The 15,417-nt window shown below is 46.5% G+C and overlaps 1 protein-coding gene across 6 annotated transcripts in view; it reads right to left on the bottom strand.

The window, feature by feature from the left end:
* The window catches only part of TOM1L2 (target of myb1 like 2 membrane trafficking protein), a 123,460-nt gene that overhangs the window by 64,167 nt on the left and 43,876 nt on the right, over nucleotides 1-15,417 (bottom strand). The gene's annotated exons all lie outside the window — the stretch shown is intronic.

Raw genomic sequence — 15,417 nt, 5'->3', positions numbered from 1 at the left:
TAGACCCTGACGGCAATGATCGTGTTCTCTCAGGCTTTGTATTTCTGTCCCCCCACCCCCACCCCCACAGTCTGAAATCCCAGGCGGTCCTGCTGGGAGGAGCCTCACAATCCAGTGGCTTGGTTTCTTGGCTGCTGCTGTCTACACTTTGATGTTAAATATAGTGACTTCAGAGCAGCTAGCACCAGAAGGCAAAAGAGGGCTGGCTTTAGCATTTTGCATTCAGCAACATCCTTTTGGTGAGAATGGAGAAAAAATAGCCAAATTATCTACCTCCCCAACAATCAAGAGTGTGGGTCGCAGCCCAGAGGCACTGGCACAAAGGAACATCATTCAGGGTTCTTTCATGCCAGGTATTGAGGAAGAAGAAAAGGGGGTTGGGGTGGGCAGGAAGCTCCTCTGATAATATGCACCAATAATAGGAGATGAACCTTCTCGATTACTACATGCTAGTGAGGCAGGTTGGCATATACCAGTCGGGTGGAAAGAAAAATCAATCCTGACATTCTACACAGAGCCATTATTGTCTATTGCTTCAAATTCCTAACATGCTTTGTGAATGTTAATTGCAGCTGCTCCCCATCCACCGGAGAGACAAGAGAATGAATTCCAAATACTCATCCCTATTTTATAGGATGTCCTTTTCTATGACAGCTGTCCCTGCTCCTCTCGTACCCCTCTAAAGGAAGGTAACAGGACAAGAAGAAGGTATACAAAGTATGTCTGGTCAGCCTGTAGACTATTGTGAGGCAGCTTTCTCTGTAACTTTAAGGCAAAATAAAGCCCCACGGTGCCCGTGCCCTTCGCTCCAGATTGGCAGAGCCCGAGTCGTGCCATGCACTGCACTTGCAGATGACGAAGACCCTACCTTCAGAGGTCAGTATAATGGGAGAGGCCTCTGGAGAGTCAGACAGGCAGTCGGTTAAGGTACAGTCCAGTCTGAGCTGTAAGAGGACAACCACAGCCCTCTGGGTGGCTTTGATACCTGTGCCCGGGTGCCAAGGAGCCGGGAGGAAATTAATGGCACCCTGCGCACACACTGTGACAGACAACAGCAGCTTCTTTAAGCAGAACACAAACATTGACAAGATAAACCAGAAAGAACCAGCCAGTGACCGTGTGACGGCCTGGAGGAAGCGACCACGCCTCTCTCTCACACACCCCAGGCGAGAGAGCTCCAAGGAGGGCAGGAGGTAGGACCGTGCTTCCCAAACTTGGATGCAGGTTAGAATTACCCAGAAGCGGGGCGCCTGGGTGGCGCAGTTGGTTAAGCGTCCGACTTCAGCCAGGTCACGATCTCACGGTCCGTGAGTTCGAGCCCCGTGTCGGGCTCTGGGCTGATGGCTCAGAGCCTGGAGCCTGTTTCCAATTCTGTGTCTCCCTCTCTCTCTCTGCCCCTCCCCCGTTCATGCTCTGTCTCTCTCTGTCCCAAAAATAAATAAAAAAACGTTGAAAAAAAAAAAGAATTACCCAGAAGCTTTTTACAAATATTCCTGCCGTGGTCCCAGTCCACACCTTCAGATCCGAACCTTTCGGGCACAAAGCCAGGTACTGACATGTTTTAACAGCTCCCCCCCCCCCCCCCCCCCCGGGTGGCTCATCATACAGCCAGGGCTGAGAACACTAACTCAGGGGAAGGAGAGCCAACAGAGTCATCCAGCCGCCACAAATGTACTATACAGCTACCAATGCTGGACACTGGGGACACAGAGGAAGTCAACACAGCCTAGAGTCCGCCCTCACGAAGCTCCTGGCCCACAGGAGGACAAGGAGTCAAGTGATCCTGGCTCGGCCTCTGTGGATGCTGAGCTCCCGGGACTACTTACTCCCGTTTCTTCTCTGGGCGTTAGCTTTCCTGACAAGTGAGCCAACAGGCCGGCGTGATCTCTGACCCTCACGCTCCTCGCCGCTCACCCCATTCTGACAGTATGTTGGCCGATGTGTACTTTTTCTTCTTTTTTGGTAATAGTGGGGTTTTCTTTTTATTGTGGTAAAATACACAGAACATCAAATTCACCGTTTTAGCCTTTTGAAAGTGTGCAGATCAGCGGCACGAAGTACATTTCCCACTGCTGTGCAACCATCACCACCACCGTCCACCCACAGAACCTCATCTTCCCAAACTGAAACTGTCTCCATTCAACACTGTCTGCTCACTCCCCTCCCCACAGCCCCTGGCAAGCATCATTCTGCTTTCTCTCTCCGCGAATGTGAGGACTCCAGGAACCTCGGAGAAGTGGAAGCATCCACTATTTCTCTTTTTGTGTCTGGCTTATTTCACTCGGCATAATGTTCTCAAGGCTATTCTGCATTGTAGCAGGTTATCAGAATTTCATTCCTTTTTAAGGCTGACTAATATTCTGTTGCATGAATATACCCCACTTTGGGTATCTCTTCGCCTGTGGATGGACACATGGGTTGCTCCCACCTTTTGGCTACTGTGAATGCTGCTAAGAACATGGGTGTGCAGACAGCTGTTTGAGTCCCTTCTTTCTATTCTTTGGGGTATATACCCGGAAGTGGAATTACGGATCATATGGTAATTCTATGCTTAATGTTTTAAGAACTGCCAAATTGTGTTCCACAGAGGCTGCATCATTTTACATTCCCACCAGCAACGGACAAGGGTTCCAACTTCTCCACGTCCTCGCCAACACCTGTTATTTTATGTCTCATCATGGTTGTGATTTGCACTTTCTAGTGACTTAGTGATGTTAAGCACCTTTTCACATGTTTATCGGCCATTTGTATACCTTCTATGGATGAATGTCTATTTGAGCCAATTTTTGAGTTAGGCAGTTTTGCTAAATCTGTTTATGGGTTCTGAAATTTTTTTTTCTTTCTTTCTTCATGAAATCTTTAGGGTTTTCTACACATAAGGTCATGTCATCTTGGTGAGTTGCATAAGCTCTTTACATATTCTGGATATTAATCCTTTATCAGATGTATATTTTTCAAATATTGTCTTCCAATCTATAGGCTGTCTTTTCTTTGCTTTTTTTTTTTTTTTTTAACATTTATTTATTTTTGAGAGAGAAATAGAGCACAAGTTGGGGAGGGGCAAACAGAGAGGGAGATACAATCTGAAGCAGGCTCTAGGCTCTGAGCTGTCAGCACAAGAGCCTGATGCGGGGCTCGAACTCAAGGACTGTGAGATCATGACCTGAGCCAAAACTGGATTAACCAATAGAGCCACCAAGGCATTACAGGCTGTCTTTTCACTCTCTTGAAAATGTCCCTTTGGGGCGCCTAGGTGGCGCAGTCGGTTAAGCGTCCGACTTCAGCCAGGTCACGATCTCGCGGTCCGTGAGTTCGAGCCCCGCGTCGGGCTCTGGGCTGATGGCTCAGAGCCTGGAGCCTGTTTCCGATTCTGTGTCTCCCTCTCTCTCTGCCCCTCCCCCGTTCATGCTCTGTCTCTCTCTGTCCCAAAAATAAATAAAAACGTTGAAAAAAAAAATTAAAAAAAAAAAAAAGAAAATGTCCTTTGATGCCCCAAAGTTCCTAATTTTGATTAAGTCCAATTCACCTACTTTTTTCTTTTGTTGCCTATGCTTTTGGTGTGATAGCCAAGAAATCACTGCTAAATCCAATGTCATGAAGCTATTTCCCTGTGTTTTCTTCTAAGACTTTTATAGTTTTACCTCTATGCTTCTATCTTTGACATATTTGAATTTTCCTATGGAATAAGGTAAAGGTCCAACTTCAGTCTTGTGTCAGTGGATATCCAGTTTTCCCAGCACCATCTGTTGAAAAGACTGTCCTTTCTCTACTGAAAGGTCTTGGCACCCTTGTCAAAAATCAATTGACCATGTGAGAGGGTTAATTTCTGGGCTCTCTATTCTATTCCATTGGTCTAGGTCTGTCCTTATGCCAGTACCACATTGTTCACTGTTCTGATGACAGTGAGTTTTGGAATCAGGAAGTGTGAGTCCTCCAAATGCCTTTCCTTTTCAAGGTTGTTTTAATTATTTGGAATCCCTTGAGATTCCATAAGAATTTTAGGATGGACTTTTCTATTCCTGCAAAAAATGTTGGTGGAATTTGATTGGGGCCATATTGAATCTGTAGCTCATTTTAGGTAGAATTATCATCTTAAAAATATTAAGTCTTCTATCCATGAATATGGGATGTCTTTCCATGTATTTATGTTTTCTTTAATTTCTCTTAACAATGTTCTGTGGCTTTTGTGTACGAGACTTTGCCTCTTTGATAATTCCTAAGGATTTTATTCTTGTTGATGTTATTATAAATGGATTTTCTGAATTTCCTTTTCAGATTGTTCACTGTATAGAAACAGCTGGTTCTTGAGTGTGGATTTTGTACCCTTCCATTTGGCTGAATCTGTTTATTAGTTGTTTTTTGTTGTGTTTTTTTCCCCATGAAGTCTTTAGGGTTTTTTTTCTACATACAAGGTCATGTCATCTGCAAACAGAGATAATTTTACTTCCTTTCCCATTTGGAAGCTTTTTATTTCTTTTTCCTCCCTAACTGCTCTGGCTAGCACTTCCAGTACCTTGGTGAAGAGAAGCGGGTGAAAATGGGCATTCTTGGGCTAACACACACTTTTACAAAACCTGATCATATGCTCTAAGAACAAACAAAGCTGAAGAGAAGACCCATCTGAGTACTCACTGCACGGAAAAGTAGGTTATCTGCTGGGCGGGGCCGGGGAGGGTGTAAAAGCAAGAAGTACACCAGAATCCAGAGGACTCTGCAATCCAAGGGGCCTTGTATCTCTGCCTCCAGCCCTGAAGAAATCACCTTAGACTTCCCTGGTTGTAAAGCCTTCACACCAGCTAAGTCGCTCCAATCCCATAACCTTTCCAGAGCCTCCTTTCATACCATCCCCAAGTGATGCCCTGAGAGGAGCTTCCCAGCACTTGAAGGCATAGTCTATGCAAGGATGAGCTTTCAAAACCATTCTAATGCTAGCATTCTGAGTTTCTTCCAATCTCACTGGCTTGATGAGCCATAAATATATTCTTGGCTCCATATCTAAACCTGAAGCTGCACGAAGGCAGGGCATCTTCAGTTCCTCAGGAAGGCCCAACCTTATGCTGATGAGGGCCTTTTAGAAGTCAGATGATCGGGGTGCCTGGGTGGCGCAGTCGGTTAAGCGTCCGACTTCAGCCAGGTCACGATCTCGCGGTCTGTGAGTTCGAGCCCTGCATCAGGCTCTGGGCTGATGGCTCAGAGCCTGGAGCCTGTTTCCGATTCTGTGTCTCCCTCTCTCTCTGCCCCTCCCCCGTTCATGCTCTGTCTCTCTCTGTCCCAAAAATAAATAAACGTTGAAAAAAAAAATTAAAAAAAAAAAAAAAAAAAAAGAAGTCAGATGATCACTGTAAACCCTTCCAAGGCCCCTGGGTGATAGGCCCTGGGCAGTCTGGCAAAAGTGGAACTAGGTTCCCAGCTGTTTCTGTGTTCTCCCTTTGGACTCTGAATCAGGAGAAATGGGCCATCATAGTGGAGAGTGGAGAGTGAACAGGGGGCTTGAACTCAGACTTTGGTGAATCCTAGTTCTGCCGTTTACTGTGTGACCCCAGGGCAGTAATTTGACCTGTCCAAGCCTTTCTGTCATCGATAAAGTGCTATACCAATAACAGCACTTCTCACAACAGTTGTTGTGAGACCAAACAACACATACAAAGCACCAGACAGAGCCTAGGATACAGACTTTCATTCCTCCACAAGCCGTGATAATGGCTATTGCTTTTATTATTTTTTTAAATGTTTATTTTTGAGAGACAAAAAAAGAGAGAGAGAGAGCAAGCACAGGGAGGGGCAGAGAGAGAGAGAGGGAGACAGAGGATGTGAAGCGGGCTCTGAACTGATAGCAGTGTGCCTGATGTGGGGCTCAAACTCATGAACCACGAGATCATGACCAGAGCCGAAGTCAGACACTCAAATGACTGAGCCACCCAGGCGCCCCAGCTTTCATTATTACTGCAGCTTCTGTGAAAGGGATTCTGCTAACATTCCCCTGGGCGCCCCTTCCTTCAGCATTCCTGTGTCACCACTGCCACCTACAGGTAAATAGCTATCCACAGGCTGTGCCCAGCAGATTCAGTGCCCTAGGATCATACAAGTATCTCCAGCCTTCCTGTTTTCTGAGTTTCTGAGCCAGGAGAGCTCCATGCCCAGAAGCCACAAGGGGCTCCTGTTCCAGAAGGAAGCCCCCAAACAGCATGGCCCATTAGCAAGGTAAAGAAATAGCCACGGCACAATTTCCTGAGGAATCCAAATGTTAAAACTCCAAGAGGTGTGAGAGGCCATCCAATAAGAAGATTCCCCATGAGTTACTCAAAACAGGTATCACATTTCCTGGACTTCTAGAAATGGGGCATGGGGAGGGAGATATGGGGGGGTACAATGTTGCTGCTAGCTTCCCAATGACAGCTTCTTGCCCTCAATGCTAGCACTGAAATACTGCTCTCAAGTCTTCAAGGAAACCAGCTCTCATTTCTATCACCAAAAAAAAAAAAAAAAAAAAAAAAAAAGGAAGAAAGAAAAGAAAAGAAAAAAGAAAGAAATCCAAAGTCTACCAGGCACAACATTCTATTTGGGCCAGGTTCTTCACTTGTGTTACCTTATTTAACCCTCCCCTCCCCCTCCAGGCAGGGTAGCCCCATTCTAACAGGTGAAGAGTATCATCAAGCCCAGATTGGTGACTAGTCCAACAGTGCATAGCTGGCAGGTAGCAGCACTGTCATGACCCAGGTCTTCCTGGTAGACCGCACCTTGGACTTGGACTCATCCCCAAACAGAGGACGGTGGGGCAAAGAAAAGCCTGTGGCCTCAGGAGTTCCTGGATGCAGGAACCCTCCTGACCACACAGATGAGGGCTTAAAAGACTCCTGGGGTCTGAAATGTAAAACAGAGTGCTGATAAAAGAAAGGTCAAGTCCAATTAGCTGCTGGATCCGTTTTTTCCCTTCTTTTTTAAATTTTTAAATAAACTTTTAACATGGGAATAATCTTATCTTTCCTGAAAAGTTGCAGAGATTATACAAACAGTCCCTATATGCCCTTCTCTTGGTTTCTGCGAATATTAACCTCTTACATAACCACTGTCCATTTATCAAAACTACAAATTACCACTGGCACAGTACTATTAACGAAACTCCAGACCAGACTTGGATTTCTCCAGTTTTCCACTCATGCCCCTTTCTGTCCACAATCCAATCCAGAATACCACACTGCGTTTAGTTTTCCCTTCTTTTTGATCTGTTTTCTTTAAAGATGGACAGACCCACAACATCCCGAACTTCTTCTCCTGTCTGGAGAGCTCAATTCCAAAGGGCAGCTCTGTCTGAGCCACAATTCCACGCCCTGGCCTAATTAGGACACCACATGCTCCCACTCCCCAAACAAAGGAGTCCTTCAGGCCAGCCAAACAACAGAGAAAATAGAAGCTTGTTAGCCACACAGGCCCGGGGCTGCTGATCCAAGTTCTTTTTTAACTGGAATTCCCTTGAGAGGGATCCACAGATTTTAAAATGCATTCGGGGTGTGTTCTCTAGAAGCAGAGCCACTGGTTTGATGTGCTCTCTTCTTTGTACTTACTGGAATATTTTATGTGTGGAGTAAATGAGTGTGCGAGAGAGGAGCTGGGGGAAGACACGGATTGAGGGCTGGGGTGGCAGTGGGCAACTGGGGGGAGGAGAGGTCTCTGCAGAGGCCAGGGCCAGGCCCGGGCCAGGAGGAGGGTGTGGTAGTGGGCTGGGCCCAGCCCAGCCAGCCCAGCAGTTTGCTCTCGTAACAGCCAGGCAGGTGGGCCAGTGGACCACGGGGATGGTAAAAGGTCCCGGGGGAGCTGGTGCTAAGGTTAGAGCTGCCTTAAAGCAGAGCAGATATGCTGCTGATTCCTTCTTCCCCAGAGTGCCTCTCAAGGGGCCGTGCACCCTGAGAGCAGACGGGCGCGCCTGCAAATTTCACTCCCTGTGCGCTGCCCGTGCTCAGCGACTCCTGATTATGGAGGCCTACGTCCTCCTCGAGGAGACTGAATGCCAGCCCTCGGGGAGCGGGAACATGCAAGGCCACCCTAAGGCTTCTCAGTTTAATTCAAAAACTTTAACCGAGAGGCCTCCCCCCGCCAGGCACTGTGCTGGAGTGGGACAGAAAAATAAGCAAGACGGAGCCCCTGCCCTTAAGGAGGTCACCAGGCAGGAGACTTGCAAATAAGCAGCCAGTACAGAATGTGGGGAGTGTTCCAACAGGAGTGTGCGGGAGGGAGGAAAAGAGGAAGACTGATGGGCAACAGATGACTGGGGGAATAGTTAATCACGCTGGAGAGAGGGGAGGAAGGGCCTGTGAAACAAAACGGCAGGAATCTGGAGGAGGAGGAAGGGTCCTGGCCCGCAGCACCAGCGAGCAGAGATGTGAGGACGGAAACGTCGGGCTGTGGTGAAGGGAAGCAGTGACAGGAGGCCAGCTGGGAGAGCCCTTTCATTTTCTGTAAGGAGTGTACGCTTTCCGCAGGAGGCAATGGACGGGCCTTTCCAACCCGAGTGACAAGAATATTTGCGTTTGACACAGACCCCTCTGGTAGCAGCGTGGGGGCTGTACTGGAGCACAGAGACTGCCGGCAGGAAGCAGGGGCAGGTTACCAGACCGGCTCCGTGGAAAAGCGGAGACAGGAAGGGCATTTGGTCAAGGGCACGGCTGTGAATTTGGTGTTGTAGGCGTCAGTCCTGGGTCATTGGACCCTGGGCACAGGTCTTAAACTCTCTGAACTACAGTTCGGTCTGCCATGAAAGGGGGCCAAAGAGTTGCTACGCCTCAGCAGAGTGGTCGTGAAGATTAGAGTGACTGATACAAAACACCAGATGGGGAACCCAGCACACAGGGAGAGTGTGGGGAATATGAACTACAATTCTATATTTATTTTTTTTTTCAACGTTTTTATTTATTTTTGGGACAGAGAGAGACAGAGCATGAACGGGGGAGGGGCAGAGAGAGAGGGAGACACAGAATCGGAAACAGGCTCCAGGCTCCGAGCCATCAGCCCAGAGCCTGACGCGGGGCTCGAACTCACAGACCGCGAGATCGTGACCTGGCTGAAGTCGGACGCTTAACCGACTGCGCCACCCAGGCGCCCCCTCGAACTACAATTCTAAACACACGCCTTCCGCGCCCTGGACCTGGGGGAAGACTGAATTCGCGTGCAGAGGGCAGAGGCGGGGGTAACAGTCTTCAAGGCAGAGGCTGAGGAGGCCACCCTAAGTCCCTCCTAGAGGGACCATGACAGGGCTGCACTCTGCTGGCCAGGCACCAATCGGCCTACTAGACCAGCCAGAGACCACAGGCATCATCCTGAACCAAACTAAAAAGGAAGGTCTCCTTTCTGCCTCAAAGAGCGATTACAAAATTCCAAGCCCAAGCTGGGAGAAAGACTCCCCAAAGTTCCCCCGGGCTCACTCCTGCTGTGCTCAGTAAAGCCAGAGTGCTTTGACTAACTCCTGCAAAGCGCTGTCCTTCAGAACTAGGTAAAGAGAAACACTCTCCCTACAGTCAAAGGCATTTGTGGGGAGCAGTCAAAGGCAACCCAGCAGAGTAAGGCTCAACTATAAGCTAGTCTTACCATCTGGAGGCCTTGTCTTGGGAGGCATAGCGGCTAATAAAAAACAGCCCCGGTAAAACAATAAAGTTAAATTCTTACTCTTAAATTAACACACTGTTAAAAGAATAACACGCACTGCTAGGAAGGTTGATGTGAAACCAGAACATCAGGTTCTTGAAGGTAGCATACATTTAAGAACTCTTTGGAAAAATAACTTGGACAATAGCTATCAAGGGGTATGCTGTAAAAGATTCTAATCCTTTGACCTAATACTCTCTTTAGGACTCCACTTAAAGAAACATCTCAAAGAAAAAAGCCACCCACCCCAGCAATTCTCCTCATAGACATACACACCCAAGAGACATGAAAACGTATGTCCACACAAAAACCTGTACATGAATGTTCATGACAGCATTAATGTAACAGCCAAAAAGTTGAAACCGCCCAAACGTCTATTGAGTGAGAAAAAGATAAACAAAATATGGCATATCCATACAATGGAATAATATTTGGCAATACAAAGGAACGAAATTCTGATATGTGTTTCAACATGGATGAACTTAGAAAACATTATGCCAAGTGAAAGAAGCAAAACATAAAAGGACAAATACTGTGGCTCGGTCGGTTACATGTCTGACTTCAGCTCAGGTCATGTTCTCATAGTCTGTGGGTTCGAGCCCCACATTGAGCTCTAAGCTGATACCGTGGAGCCTGCTTCAGATCCTCTGTCTCCTCTCTCTGCTCCTCTCCTGCTCGCCTGCTCTCTCTCTCTCAAAAATAAACATTAAAAAAAAAAAAAAGGACAAATACCGTATGATTGCACTTACGTGAGGTATCTAGAATAGTCAAATTCATAGACTCAGAAAGCAGAAGGGTGGCTGCCAGGAGCAGCAGGGAGGTTAATGGGGAGTTGGTGTTGAATGGATATAGTGTTTCAGTTTGGGAAGATGAGAAAGTTCTGGAAATGGATGGTAGAAATGGTTGTACAATAATGTACACTTAATGCACTTAATGTACTCGATGCGCAGAGGTGGGGGGAGAGAGAGAGAATCTCAAGCAGGCACCACACCAGTGCAGAGCCTGAAGTGGGCTCGATTTCACAACCATGAGATCATGACTTGAGACAAAAATCAAGACCCAGACGCTTAAATGACTGAGCCACCCAGGTGCTCCATGTTACATTTTTAATGGGAAAAAAAGACCACAGGTTGTATGAGTCCATGAATACAAAATGTCCAGAAGAGGCAAATCTATGGAGACAGAAAGTAGATTAGTGGTTGCCTAGGGTTGAGATGGTAATTAACTGCTAATGTGTATGGGATGATAAAATTGTTCCACAACTGATAGAGGTGACGGCTACACAACTCTGCAAATATGCTAAAAACCACTGACTTGTACGCTTCAAATGGGTGAATTGCCTACTATGGGAATTATATCTCACCAAAGCTGTTGAAAAAAGGGGAAAAGGCTACACACAGGAACATGTTCAATATAGAATTATTTAAAATTCACGGGGCGCCTGGGTGGCGCAGTCGGTTAAGCGTCCGACTTCAGCTCAGGTCACGATCTCGCGGTCCGTGAGTTCGAGCCCCGCGTCAGGCTCTGAGCTGATGGCTCGGAGCCTGGAGCCTGTTTCCGATTCTGTGTCTCCCTCTCTCTCTGCCCCTCCCCCGTTCATGCTCTGTCTCTCTCTCTGTCCCAAAAATAAATAAACGTTGAAAAAAAAAAAATTAAAAAAAAAAAATAAATAAATAAATAAAATTCACAACACTAGAGGCGCCTGGGTGGTTCAGTCGGTTGGGCATCTAACTCTTCATTTCGGCTCAGGTCATGATCGCATGGTTAGTAGGACCGAGCCCCGTGTGGGGCTCTGCGCTGATCGCTGATAGCATGGAGCCTACTTGGGATTTTTCTCTACCTCTCTCTCTCTGCCTCTCCCTAGCTCACGCACACATGCCTGCATCCTCTCTCTCAAAAAAATAAATAAACTTAAAAAGAATAAAACTCACAAAACTCAAATATGAAATCGAAAAAGGATGGCTAAGGAAATTATGGTACATTTATCAACTGAGTATCATACAGCCATTATTAAAATCACATAGAAGCATTTTATGATGGCATAAAGCAAACAAGACACAAAATTGTTTAAAACAAACAAAAAAGAGATGCACCGGATATAAGGCCTGGGAGTGAAACAGAAAAAAGTGAAAATAATCAGTATCTTGAAGCATTTGGCATAGAGACATATCTTTTAAAACGTGTTCCGTCATCAGGGACGCCTGTGTGGCTCAGTCAGTTAAGTGTCCAACCCTTGATTTCGGCTCAGGTCATGATCTCACGGTTCATGAGTTTGAGCCCTGTATCGGGTTTTGACGGACAGCACAGAGTCTGCTTCAGATTCCCTGTCTCCCTCTCTCTCTGCCCCTCCCTAGCTTGTGCTCTCTCTCTCTCTCTCTCTAAAAATGAATAAACATCAAAAATTTTTTAATTTTTTTTTCAACGTTTTTATTTATTTTTGGGACAGAGAGAGACAGAGCATGAATGGGGGAGGGGCAGAGAGAGAGGGAGACACAGAATCGGAAACAGGCTCCAGGCTCCGAGCCATCAGCCCAGAGCCTGACGCGGGGCTCGAACTCATGGACCGCGAGATCGTGACCTGGCTGAAGTCGGACGCTTAACCGACTGCGCCACCCAGGCGCCCCAACATCAAAAATTTTTAATGAGTTCTGTTATTATTGTTTTATAAACAAAGAAAGGGAATATTGTACCACAACAGACTGAGAAATAAAATGGCAAGTTCATAACCAAAACTAAAACCCAGTTATTTAAATTCTTCCATCAAAAATATCCAGGCACCAGGAGCGCCTGGGTGGCTCAGTCAGTTAAGTGTCTGACTTCGGCTCAGGTCATGATCACACGATCCGTGAGTTCGAGCCCCGCATCTGGGTCTGGCTCTGTGCTGACAGCTCAGAGCCTGGAGCCTGCTTTGGATTCTGTGTCTTCCTCTCTCTGACCCTCCCCCATTCATGCTCTGTCTCTCTCTGTCTCAAAAATAAATAAACATAAAAAAAAAAAAAAAAAAAAAGCCAGGCACCAGGCATAAGGCTGTCCTGAACGTAAGTAAACCTTTTTATTGACTCTAGAGACTATTTTCCCTAAGAATAAAAGCCCTCTTACCCTAAGATCTAAAAGGCATTTGCATCCTGACCAAGCCTATTAACTCCCCCTTTTCCTAGACTGGGTTACTCATGACTTGGTTTTTCTTTTGAACCAATTTGTTTGTTTGTTTGTTTGTTTATTTTAATATTTATTTTTGAGAGAGTGCAAGCAGGGGAGGGACAGAGAGACGGGGACAGAGGATCTGAAGTGGGCTCTGTGCTGACATGCTGACAGCAGTGAGCTTGATGTGGGGCTCAAACTCACGAACTACGAGATCATGACCTGAGTCAAAGTCAGACGCTCAACCGACTGAGCCACCCAGGTGTCCCATGACTCGGTTTTTCACCACCTAGTAGGGGCCCCAGCTAGTCAAGAAGGAGCAAACAGAGAGCAAGCTGGGCTGGCACAGGGGAGGTGCGGACATGATATACACATGTGATTAGCATTCCAAAGACAGATACAACAGGATTCTGAATCATCTGGGAAATTGCTCCTATCCATCAACATAGAAAAATCAGGAATATCAACATTGAGAACAAACAGGGAGATTACATTTAAATGTAACCATATTTAAATATGAAGAAGAGACCAGACACAGCATGTATTCCTACTTGTACAATATTCAGAGCTAACAGACTTATCACACACAGGTTGTATAACTTATTAATGACAACGTGACTTTAAACAGTGGCTCTAACTGGGTCACCTTGAATAATACCAAACAAAGCCTGCCAAGGGAAACATGCAAATAAGATGATCATGTGGGGAATCCAATGGGGAATAGGCATTTTCCTAGCATCTAGGAATTTTTATTGTAGAAAAAGAAACATAGTATCTATCTAGCTTCTTTAGCACCGAAGAAACAGCATGAGGATATTTCATTCTTCAATGGAGCGGAGTCCAAAGGGAGAAATGAGCCTGACGTTTTCTGCACATCGCACCCAAGTCAGGCTGGTATGTGGATACGGCAGTGCAGTCAGATTTATCCGAGGAAGCCTGAGCAACGGGTGGATAGCACCTATCACCCCGTGTAGCACATGCAGCACGAATCACACAAGACAAGTAGCAGAGGCCCTGAAAAGAGGCCTCTCCCCTCGCATTCTCTGAGGCCAGGACCCGCGGGCAGGGCACCCTTTTCCCTAAAGCAATCCCAGCCTCCGAACCGCTTGTCAAGTGAAACCTTCCCTCCCGTACACACCGGAGCAAACAGCCATTTGGCCTCCTGAAAATGGTCACAGAAAGTATTGGGGAGGGGCGCCTGCGTGGCTCAGTCAGTTAAGCATCCGACTTCGGCTCAGGTCATGATCTCACGGTTCGTGAGTTCGAGCCCCGCGTCGGGCTCTGTGCTGACAGCTCAGAGCCTGGAGCTTGTTTCAGATTCTGTGTCTCCCTCTCTCTGACCCTCCCCCGTTCATGCTCTGTCTCTCTGTGTCTCAAAAGTAAACAAACGTTAAAAAAAAAAATTAAAAAAAAAACACAAAGTATTGGGGAATCTTAATCTTTCACCTGATGACTGGATATTTTACGTTAGGAATTTTGGTTAATTTTTTTAGATGGGATAATGAAGCTATGAGTATAGTTTTAAAAGGTTCCTTATCCTTTAGAAACACACACTTAGGTATTTAAAGATGCAATTATATGATGTCTGGGGTTCACTGCAAAACAATCCAGGAAAGGAGATGGGGTGGGGGAGGGCGGTGTAGATGAACTGAATCGGCTATGAGTTGATAGCTATCCAAACTTGCTAATATGTGGGAGTTCATCATCACAGCCTCTCTTTTCTGTAAGTGTCTGAAAATTTCCCTAATAAAAAGAAAAGAACATTCAGTAGGAAAGGCATAAAACCATTCATAACTTTGACCCAGCAGTATGCCCCGAAGGAAATAAGTTAGGGGGAGGGGAGAGCTGATTCTGCAGATGCCTAATTGCGGAAAAACTCCGTTACTCCCAACAAATGAGACGATGGCCAAGCAGCGAGGGTACATCAATAAGGCAAAAATGCTACGTGGCTTTTTAAAATGATAAATACTTTGGCCTCGTGGCTAAGTGGAAATCGGTAAAGGAATGCTAAATGAAAAACAGGCAGCATGAAATATTATGTGCATACTAATCACCAGAAGGTAAAATGCGTGCTCACATAATGAAAAGGGTCAAAAGAGAACACAGGAGGCTACCTCCTTCCTTTAACAACCTCCTGCCTCTGCTCCGTGAGGCCCCCAACACCCTGCACGCACACACGCACGCGCACACGCACACACACACACACACACACACACACACACACCCCGGCTGAATTAATTGCGTTCTTCTGGGACCCACAGCCCTGGCTTGTGGATTCTCTCCAGCCCCTATCACCATGCAATGGCTCTTCCTGGACCTGCTGCCCCCAGTGCTCCAGGAATTCTATCAGCACACAGTAGGTACTCAATAAATGCTTGTCCATCAGATTAGAACAGAAATAGCTGCTATGTCTTAGAGGTTTGGGTTTGTTTTGTTCTGTTTTTTTCTGTAGAGCTGTTTACATCCACAGTAACCATTCAGGAAAGGCATTTCTCAGTGACTACCAGAGAACAAAGCTTCCCTTTCTGGTTCACAAAGTGCTTCTGCCGCCGTGGGAGAGCAAGGCAAAACAAAGTCAAGTGACTTCCGGGTCCGGAGCCTCCCTGGACCACAGAGAAAAGCCTCATTTTGTTTTGCAAG

The sequence above is a fragment of the Puma concolor genome, chromosome E1 (genome assembly GCF_028749965.1).
Source record: "Puma concolor isolate L17-30 chromosome E1, mPumCon1.1.hap2, whole genome shotgun sequence".
Classification (NCBI taxonomy): Eukaryota; Metazoa; Chordata; class Mammalia; order Carnivora; family Felidae; genus Puma; species Puma concolor.
The sequence above is the reverse complement of the archived record's forward strand: the minus strand, read 5'-3'. Positions and strand labels throughout refer to the sequence as shown.